At 43.9% G+C, this 7,263-nt stretch overlaps 1 non-coding gene across 1 annotated transcript; it reads right to left on the reverse strand.

Annotated features, from left to right (window-relative positions):
* Positions 1-3,412: 3,412 nt before the first annotated feature.
* Positions 3,413-3,473, reverse strand: LOC114600017 (U7 small nuclear RNA). Its single transcript, XR_003707426.2, has one exon. It is a non-coding gene; the product is annotated as a U7 small nuclear RNA (small nuclear RNA).
* Between the last annotated feature and the right edge of the window lie 3,790 nt (positions 3,474-7,263).

Here is a 7,263-nt window from a genome sequence, read left to right on the forward strand (position 1 = left end):
TGATGGTCTGTCATGATGGCCACTAGCAACATTCACATTCAGAAGACTTTTCATCAGCGATGGATTTAGGGTGGTGCAGGCAGTTCCTCCACACAAGGGGCCGCCGAGCAGAGGGGATGCAACATACAAGAAAGCAACAGTACCCAAAGGAATTATTGTGAAAATAAGAGATGTTTTTCCAAAGGTTTGTCATTGAAATTCTTCTCAATACTGATCCAGAGTAGATTCCAATGTATGGTTAGCAGAGCAGAAACTTAAACACGTTGCGGAATTCTCCAAAAAATAGACCACATTTCATCCAGCAGAGCTTGACTGCTACTGAAGGGAAATGAGCAGAACGGTCGCAAATCCAATACTTTCAGGACTGGCACTGTCCATAAGAAATCCAGTTGCAGCAGACTTAACTTAAACTTACAATATCTTATAATAAGTCTATAGCTTAACACTAAGCATACAGAACACCACACCAGAAAGAAAGAGAGACAGAAAGAGAGAGTGAAACCCAGGCTCCTTCTGGCCTTACTATTGTAGTCAGCATGACCTTGACTAAAAAAGATAAGAGAACCAGTTTAAGCCAGCTGCACTCAGCTTCTCTGAAGGAATAACCCAAACATCATGAACCTTCTGCTTGTTTCTTTCACACAGAGAAGCTTCCAGAACCCTCTTGAATTAAGTAGAACATGAAAGATCTCTGCACATCAGATTAATACTTTCTGTACAGTGGTACCTTGGTTCTCAAATGCCTTGGTGCTCAAACAACTTGGAACCCAAACACTGCAAACCCGGAAGTAAGTGTTCAAGTTTGTGAACTTTTTTCGGAAGCTGAAAGTGCTCCAATTTTAGTGTTACGCTTCTGATTTGAGTGCCACACTTTTGTTTTGAGTGTTACGCTGAGGTCTATCTGTTTTTGCTATTTATTTTGCGTTTTTGTGGCTTTTTTGTTTTGTTTTTGTGACACTGTAGAACCCAGTTCAGCTACTGGTGGGTTGATTGTGTGCCTGCAGTACATTGTTTATTGCTTTCATTTTATGAATCAATGGTCTTGTTAGATAGTAAAATTCATGTTAAGTTGCTGTTTTAGGGGTTGTTTTTAAAAGTCTGGAACTTATTAATCCATTTTGAATTACTTCCTATAGGAAAGCGTGTCCTATGGTTTTGTAACACCTTGGTTTTGGAATGGACTTCTGGAACGGATTAAGTTTGAGAACCTGCTCTTAAGTACAAGTTGCTGGGGAGTGAAAAGGGGCTATTGTTCTTATGCTTTGCTTGTCAGCTTCTGACAGGCACCTGACAACTATATGTCTATAATTTTTTAATAGACAGAAGCACCAGGTCCTGTCCAACATTGTGGGGGCCCAGTCTGTGCGTGTGACATCACACATCACTGCTGCGGTGGGAGGGCCCTGTGGATTGCCCTGCAACAGTGTGCAACATGTTGGATCGCCTGGCTGGGCACCCACAATGAAAATTTTGTGGGTGCCTAGAAACCCAGGGCCTCCTGAAGATGGCACTTACATTAATAGATCATATGTGTGTGTTTTCTTAAATGATTGTTCCCCATTCCCATGTCTTTAGCTGCTCTTATTTTATCTGGCAAATAGAAGGGGAAGAAATGAAGGCAGTGAGAGATTTTACTTTCTTGGGTTCCATGATCACTGCAGATGGTGACAGCAGCCACAAAATTAAAAGACTCCTGCTTCTTGAGAGAAAAGCAATGACAAACCTAGACAGCATCTTAAAAAGCAGAGACATCACCTTGCTAACAAAGGTCCGTATGGTTAAAGCTATGGTTTTCCCAGTAGTGATGTATGGAAGTGAGAGCTGGACCATAAAGAAGGCTGATGGCCGAAGAATTGATGCTTTTGAATTATGGTGCTGGAGGAGACTCTTGAGAGTCCCATGGACTGCAGGAAGATCAAACCGATCCATTCTGAAGGAAACCAGCCCTGAGTGCTCACTGGAAGGACAGATCCTGAAGTTGCGGCTCCAATACTTTGGCCACCTCATGAGAAGAGAAGACTCCCTGGAAAAGACCCTGATGTTGGGAAAGATGGAGGGCACAAAGAGAAGGGGACGACAGAGGACAAGATGGTTGGACAGTGTTCTCGAAGCTACCAGCATGAGTTTGACCAAACTGCGGGAGGCAGGGGAAGGCAGGAGTGCCTGGCGTGCTCTGGTCCATGGGGTCATGAAGAGTTGGAATCAACTAAATGACTAAACAACAACATTATTTTATCTGTAAGCTGCCTTGAGTCCCTGTCAGGGAAGAAGGCGGGTTTTAAATAAATATAATAATAATATTTTAGGCAACAGGATGCTGAGCTAGATAGGTGCAGGAACACTTGTCTTTTCTTATGTTCTTACCGTACTGCTGAGTTTCCAGATGAAGGACATTTTGCTGCAAGAAGCAGAATACAGTGGTGCCTCGCAAGACGAAAAGAATCCGTTCCGTGATTCTCTTCGTCTAGCGGTTTTTCGTCTTGCGAAGCAAGCCCATTAGCGGCTAAGGGGATTAGCGCTATTAGTGGTTTAGCGGCTTAGTGGCTATTAAAGGCTTAGCGGCTTAGCTGCTAAAAGGCTATTAGCGGCTTAGCAGCTTAGAAAAAGGGGGGAGCGGGGAAAAAATGGCGAGACTCGCAAGACATTTTCGTCTTGCGAAGCAAGCACATAGGGAAATTCGTCTTGCAAAGCGCATCGCAAACAGAAAACCCTTTCGTCTAGCGGATTTTCCCTCTTGCGAGGCATTCGTCTTGCGGGGCACCACTGTAGTTGAGACCAATCTGGGGTCCTTCTGGGAGTTGTTCAGCCAGTCAGATGACTTAAGACTTGGGTTCAGTCATTCTTTGCTTGAGTTGCTGTCTAAGCCCTGCTTTTCCTTGCTGTGAATGAACCCTGCAGGGAAACCCAAGGAGCGCGAGGAGGGAGAGATAATAACCAGTCTCAGGGGTGAGCCGATAATTAATACTCCGGTAAAAAAGTGCTGGTGGGATGTCAGGGGGTGCCACAGGAGCAATGGAAGAGATGGGAATCCCCTCAAATAATGAATTTTCTCTTAGTTCATGAAGGGGGGGGGAGCAGAAACAAGAGAGGGGAGGGCGGTAGTGGAGTGGGAAAACCTGTGTTTGAATTAATAAATCAATTAAGAATTAAGGTGAAATTTCACATCACTCCCACACTTCCCAGTTTGTATTAAAAATTACTGCTGTGTCACTTTCTTAGCCAGGTTCTGCTCCAGTCTATTATAATTCGCTATTTACACCGAAACCAGGAAGCATTCAGAAATGTTGAACAATCCCTTTTACAACCACCATAACTTTTAAAAAAGGGATGCGGGTGGCGCTGTGGGTTAAACCACAGAGCCTAGGACTTGCCGATCAGAAGGTCGGTGGTTCGAATCACTTTTTTTTTTTTTTACGGCTTTCCGCTACTGCAGAAAACCTGCTAGACAAATACAAAAAGAGCTGAAATCACTCGGTGGTTCGAATCCCCACCACGGGGTGAGCTCCCGTTGCTCAGTCCTTGCTCCTGCCAACCTAGCAGTTCGAAAGCACGTCAAAGTGCAAGTAGATAAATAGGTATCCCTCCGGCGGGAAGGTAAATGGCGTTTCCGTGCATTGCTCTGGTTCGCCAGAAGCGGCTTAGTCATGCTGGCCACATGACCCGGAAGCTGTACGCCTGCTCCCTCAGCCAATAAAGCGAGATGAGCGCCGCAACCCCAGCGTCGGCCACAACTGGACCTAATAGTCAGGGGTCCCTTTACCTTTACCTCGGGTTACTGACACTTCAGGTTACAGATGCTTCAGGTTACAGACTTCGCTAACCCAAAAATAGTACCTCGGGTTAAGAACTTTGCTTCAGGATGAGAACAGAAATCGTGCTCCGGCATTGCAGCGGCAGCAAGAGGCCCCATTAGCTAAAGTGGTGCTTCAGGTTAAGAACAGTTTCAGGGTAAGAACGGACCTCCAGAATGGATTAAGTACTTAAGCCGAGGTACCACTGTATTTTGCTATTTACACTGAAACCAGGAATGTTGAATAAACCCTTTTACAACCACCATAACTTTTAAAAGCAGAAGCCAAGGCGGGCAGGACAAAAAGTAAGGAGGTGACAGGGAGGAGGAGAAGCATGGAGACAAAGCGGGAATTAGTTGGCTCTGCCTGTCATCTGCTCTGGCGCCACCTACTGTTGGGCTCCCTGCCTTATGTCCCATCAGGACCAGTGGGCACCGGTCCCCACTCTCTTCATGGACACATTGGAGCTTGGTAGGGCTTCTCTGCCACTGGAGGCCAGCAGAGCTGAGCTGGCGTGGGCAAAAGGAAGCTGAACTCCCCTCCGTCATGGTGGATCAGGGGTTTGGATTAGTCTGTGAGTTTTAAGCGAACTGCAGTAATGGGGGAAAACCCCACCTCAGACTGAATCCATACTTTCCAGGGTGCTGTGGTTGGTAATGAAAACACACCACTCCATTCATTCTTTTCAAGGTGTTCGGTCGATGAACAAAATTATGGCACCAACATTGGCAACCAAACCATAGCAACACTGATAAGAGCACAAAAACAACAGCTGTTAGATAAATGAAACATCAGAAAGAAACCATTCTTTCAGAAACGCGCTCGCAAATGTGCTTTTCAGCATTCTGTGTAAACAATATTCTGCGAAGAATGTGATGTTAGAAAATAATTCTGGAAATGACAAGGTACTTGATAAATGCAGTGAATTGTGGCGGAGGAAGAGGAAATGAATCACAGAGCCATTTAATAGAAGGCTTGGGAATGAAACGGCAGAAAGTCTGAGCACAACCCAGGCTAAATTAAAGCACTTTTGGGGGGAAAGGAGACGCTAACCAAGGACCTGGGACAGCTCCCTGCCTCTTCCTCTACTCTCCATAGTAGGCATGGATCTGTTGGTTTGGGTACTTTCCTTTCTCATTTGTCTAGTCTTAAATTCAGTTCTCCACATTCATACAGCAATTTGTGTTATTTTTTTAAAAAACCAAAAAAACAAAAAAACAAAAACAAAAACAAAAAAAAAAAGCCTTATAAAAATTCATTAGCATTTTAGAGTGAATTTCTCTGAAGGAACTTATTTTTGCATGCCCTATTTATTAGTTATGAAAATGTTTTTAGACCACTCTGTCATAAACATATATCAAAGTGGTTTATGGCAATAAAACCATAGCCATGCAATGAGAGCTGCAGGAAGTTGATAAAACAGTCATTGATTAACCATTGTGGAATAATAATAATAATAATAATAATAATAATAATAATAATAATTTCAATTTATATACCACCCTTTATCAAAAGATCCCGGGGTGGTGTACAACTCTAGGAACATATTTTATGGAGCATGATAAAAAATAATAATATAATTAGATAGATCAGTTGGTTAGAGCATGGTACTGATAATGCCAGGATTGCAGGTTCAATCCCTGCATGGGACAGCTGCATATTCCTGCATTGCAGGGGGTTGGACTAGATGATCCTCAGGGTCCCTTCCAATTCTATAATTCTATGATTCTATTCTATGATTCTATGAAAGCATAATAACAGAGAGCATCATAGCAGGCCCCCCTCTCACATATTTAACAGGCCATATATTATCTAATGGCCAAAGGCCTGGGTAAAGAGTAATGTTTTCACCTGGTGCTCAAAGATATATGAAGACAGTGGCAGGCAAGCCTCTCTTTTGGGTGAGCGTTCCACAAACTGGGGGGGGGGGCATCACAGAAAAGGATGTATTATTAAGCCCCTTCTCCCCATCATTTCCCTCTTACAGCATGTGCAGAAATTAGGATTGCCATATTTCAAAAAACGAAAATCCGGACACAAAAGTTTTTGAGCTTTCTCTGCAAAACCTAAAAAAAAAGAGAGAAGTCTCTGTACTATCTTTATGGAAATTTGCCAAAATTTCCACCCAGACACTGTTTCTGATGGCCAAATCCTGGCTATGTCCAGACCAGGGCCGGATTTAGGTTTGATGAGACCCTAAGCTCCTGAAGGTAATGGGGCCCTTTATATGTCCAGCTGTCCTTTGTCCACAACAAATTGTCGCTCTTTTTGTGTTGAATATATGCTCTATATATGGTAATTTATGGACCTAATCGGTATCTAAAGCCATTTGCACATAACAAAATATGTATTTTATCAATGTACACTGTTGCTGTATGTAGGTTTTATTTTATTTGTTTCTATATTATATTTTGGAAATGTACATCCATAATTTTTGTTGCCCCCCCCCCCAAGAGAGTGGGACCCTAAGCTATAGCTTGTTTAGCTTATACGTAAATCTAGCACTGGTCCAGATGTATGGCAACCCTAGCAGAAACCACCTTCTTGACACTTCGCCTCACTATTGGTCTTGTCTTCTCAATCCGCCAGAGCCTGTCTTCGCATGCAGGGAATAGAAAAGTCCCTAACTCACCGAGGGTTTGAGACTCATCGGTTACCCTCACCTAGTTTAGTCAGCCAGCCAGCCAAAGCCATTTGCGGGGTGTGGCCGCTGTCTCACGTTGACAGCTTCCAGGAGCAGGGCTGGATTTAGGTTTGATGAGGCCCTAAGCTACTGAAGGTAATGGGGCCCTTTCTATGTCCAGCTGTCCTTTGTCAACAACAAATTGTCACTGTTTTTTGTGTTGAATATATGCTATACAGTCATAACTCGTTTGCTTCACGTTGCAGCTTTTCAGGTTACGAATGAAGCAAACCCAGAAGTGTTTACTTCCGGGTTCGCCACGCACACACACGCAGAAGCGATCTGTGCACTTTGCGCATGTGCAAAAGTGCTCTATCGTGCTTTGTGCATGCACAGTAGTAGCACTATACTTACGGACTTATCATAGAATCATAGAATCATAGAGTTGGAATAGACCACAAGGGCCATCGAGTCCAACCCCCTGCCAAGCAGGAAACACCATCAGAGCACTCCTGACATATGGTTGTCAAGCCTCTGCTTAAAGACCTCCAAAGACGGAGACTCCACCACACTCCTTGGCAGCAAATTCCACTGTCAAACAGCTCTTACTGTCAGGAAGTTCTTCCTAATGTTTAGGTGGAATCTTCTTTCTTGTAGTTTGGATCCATTGCTCCGTGTCCGCTTCTCTGGGGCAGCAGAAAACAACCTTTCTCCCTCCTCTATATGACATCCTTTTATATATTTGAACATGGCTATCATATCACCCCTTAACCTCCTCTTCTCCAGGCTAAACATGCCCAGCTCCCTTAGCCGTTTCTCATAAGGCATCATTTCCAGGCCTTTGACCAT

The sequence above is a fragment of the Podarcis muralis genome, chromosome 5, assembly GCF_964188315.1.
Source record: "Podarcis muralis chromosome 5, rPodMur119.hap1.1, whole genome shotgun sequence".
Classification (NCBI taxonomy): Eukaryota; Metazoa; Chordata; class Lepidosauria; order Squamata; family Lacertidae; genus Podarcis; species Podarcis muralis.